The sequence below is a fragment of the Myotis davidii genome, unplaced genomic scaffold (assembly GCF_000327345.1).
Source record: "Myotis davidii unplaced genomic scaffold, ASM32734v1 scaffold26, whole genome shotgun sequence".
NCBI classification, from domain to species: Eukaryota; Metazoa; Chordata; class Mammalia; order Chiroptera; family Vespertilionidae; genus Myotis; species Myotis davidii.
In genome coordinates, this window is record NW_006299245.1 from 3,362,765 (window position 1) to 3,365,988 (window position 3,224).

The window sequence follows — 3,224 nt, forward strand, 5'->3', positions numbered from 1 at the left end:
AAAAACCACCAGAAAACAATTAGCAAAATGGCAATAAGCACATACTTATTAATAATTACTTTAAATGTAAATGAATTAAATTCTTTAATTAAGAGACATTGAGTGGTTGCTCAGCCAGTGTAGTTCTGTAGTTGAGCATTGACCCATGAACCAAGAGGTCACCAGTTAGATTCCCCATCAGGGCACATGCCTGGGTTTCAGGCTCAATCTCCAGTAGGGGGCATATAGGAGGCAGTTGATTAATGTTTCTCTCTCATTGATGTTTCTCTCTCTCCCTCTCCCTTCCGCTCTCTCTAAGATCAATAAAAACATATTACAAAATAAAATAAAATGGGATAAAAATAGGGATAATATAGTTTTTAAAGAGACATAGAGTGACTGAATTGATTAAAAAAAAAAAAAAAAGACCCATCTGTACACTGCCTATAAAACCCCATTTTAGATGTTAAGGACACCTGCAGATTAAAAGTGAAAAGACGGAAAAATGCATTTCATGAAAATGGAAACCAAAAGAAAGCTGGAGTAACTATACATATATCAGACAAAATACACTTTAAAACACTGACTGTAATTAGAGATAAATAAGAGTATTACTTAATGATAAAGGGGTCAATCCAACAAAAAGGATTATAACATTTGTAAATATTTATGAACCCAACAAAGGATCACCTAAATATATAAATGAAATATTGACAGATATAACGGGAGAAAGGCACAGCAATATAATAATAGGGGACTTAAATACCCCACTTACATCTGGATATATCATCCAGAAGAAATCAATAAGCAAACACTGACCTTAAACAACATGTTAGATCAGATGAAGTTAACAGATATATATCCCATTCAAAAAGCAACAGAATATGCATTCTTTTCAAGCACACATGGAACATTTTCTGAGATAGATCATATGTTAGGCCGCAAAACTGAAGTTAATAAATTTAAGAGGACTGAAATCATATCAAGCACCTTTCCATCTAGTTTGAAACTAGAAATTAATTTTATGAAGAAAACTGGAAAATTCCAAAAATATGTGGAGATTAAACAACATGCTACTGATCAACCAATGAGTTAAAGAAGAAATTAAAAGTGCCTTAAAACAAACAAAAAATGGAAATGTAATACACAAAAAATGTATGGGATTCAGCAAATGCAGTTCTAAGACTAAGTTCATAGCAATAAAGGTCTATGCCAAAAAACCAGAAAAATCTCAAATAAACAATCTAACTTTACACCTCAAGGAACTATGAAAAGAACTACTAAATCTCAAGAAGCACTAAATCTACTACTAAAGTTAGTAGAAGGAATGAAATTGTTAAAAAAAAAAGAAAAAGAAAATAGGAAAGATCAATGAAACTAAAAAGAAAATAGAAAAGAGCCATGAAATTAAAGTCTGGTTCCTGAAAAGTGAAACAAATTTGACAAACCTTTGGCTAGACTCACCAAAAATAAAAACAGAGAGAACACAAATAAATAAAATCATAAATGAGAGAGATGTTACAACTGATACCACAAAAATACAAAGTATCGTAAGAGACTATTATGAACAACTAACTATACACCAACAAATTGCACAGCCCCTATGTTTATTCTGACACCTTCCTGATTGCTCCATAATTGCAGCAGTTCCAGGCTGTCTGTCAAGATCAAGGAGGACCTTGTATTCCCTGGCGTCACCAAATTCACAGTTAAGAATTTACACATTTCCATGGGCCTGATTGAACAAGTGGAGAAGCAGACTTCAGTCACCAACCTCCTCACCTCCTTCAATGCCGAGAGCACCTGGGACTAACTGGTGTTCTACCTGCAGCTGCTCACCTCAGACTACCTTCAGCATGGCAGTGCATTCTTCAAAAACATCATCAAGGGTGGATCGACTGTCCAGGAGTTCTGCCATTAGGAACTGGAGCCCATGTGCATGGGAAGTGACCACATCCACATTATCACGCTGGCCCAGGCCCTCAGTGTCTCCATCCAGATGCAAGACATAGAGCCTGGCAAGGGGGCACCACCAACCCACACATCTCCTCTGAAGACTCAGAGCCCAAGGTCTTGCTTCTCTACCAGCCTGAACACTACAACATCCCCTACAAATAGGGCTGACCCCGGCCTGTCACTACCCTGACTGCCCTCCTCTCTGCCATGCTCTAGACATGTACAAAGGAGTTTTTGTGATTTTAAATGGTCATCATTTACTCCCATCATCCTTTCCCTGTCACAGAACTTTCCACATTTTATTAAAGGGGATGCTGACGGTGAAAAAATTTATATGCAAAAGTCCCAGGCAATAGCCAGACATTTATATATATAACTAGAGGCCTGGTGCATGAAATACGTGCATGGGTAGGGTCCCTAGGCCTGGCTGAGGATCAGGGCCAATCAGGTTCTCCATCTCCTGGCCTCCCTGCCTCCTCCTTTCCTCGCTCCTTCAGCACCCCACCGACGCCGCTGGTCACCTGCCATGTTCCGTGCCGCCCCCTGGTGGTCAGTGCATGTCATAGCGAATGATCAAACTCTCGGTCACCCAGTCGGACTGCTGAGGGGACAATTTGCATATTAGCCTTTTATTATATAGGATATTTTAAAGATTATTGCTATGATATTTGTACTGTTTTTGGAGATGTGCCTTAATACATGAAAATAGGAAACAGCTAAAATTATCTCATGCTCAGCAACACACAAGGTGTTTTTCTGAAATAAATGTGATTGTCTACTAAAGGCATCAATTCAAAGCCATGTATCATATTTTTAATAAGAGCATTATCCAGTTTCTAGCTCCTCTCAGCCATTTTATTTCACTAATCCATTATTACTTTTTCACAAATCTTTAGAAAGGAAATGCTAAAATTATATAATTTAAGTGACTAGGAAATTAATAAATAAGCTACATGTTTCTTGCCAGTTAATTCTAAAGCACTTTCTTCATTGGTCCTCTTATAAACTGAACACATTTGAAGTAAACTAAAATATCAACTGTCCTGTCTGGACAAGTCTTGCCAATCTGTCACATATCTACATTCCATTTGTTATTTCTCCTCTCAATTTGCAGAAGTTCTAAAAAAAAAAAACTTTCTAAGAATAATAGCATTAATATATTGAAATAGCAACCTTATTTGTAAGTGTTGCTTTCTATTGCTCTTTTCTGGTAAAACTAGCTCCATACTCCACCCAGTGGGATTTATTCACAAAAGGATCAAAAGGAAAAGAGGAGGTAGAGAATAGAG

The 3,224-nt window shown here is 37.2% G+C and overlaps 1 pseudogene; it reads left to right on the forward strand.

The window, feature by feature from the left end:
• The first annotated feature begins 484 nt into the window (after positions 1 to 484).
• Positions 485 to 2,097, forward strand: LOC102772636 (annotated as a pseudogene).
• The last annotated feature ends 1,127 nt before the right edge of the window (positions 2,098 to 3,224 follow it).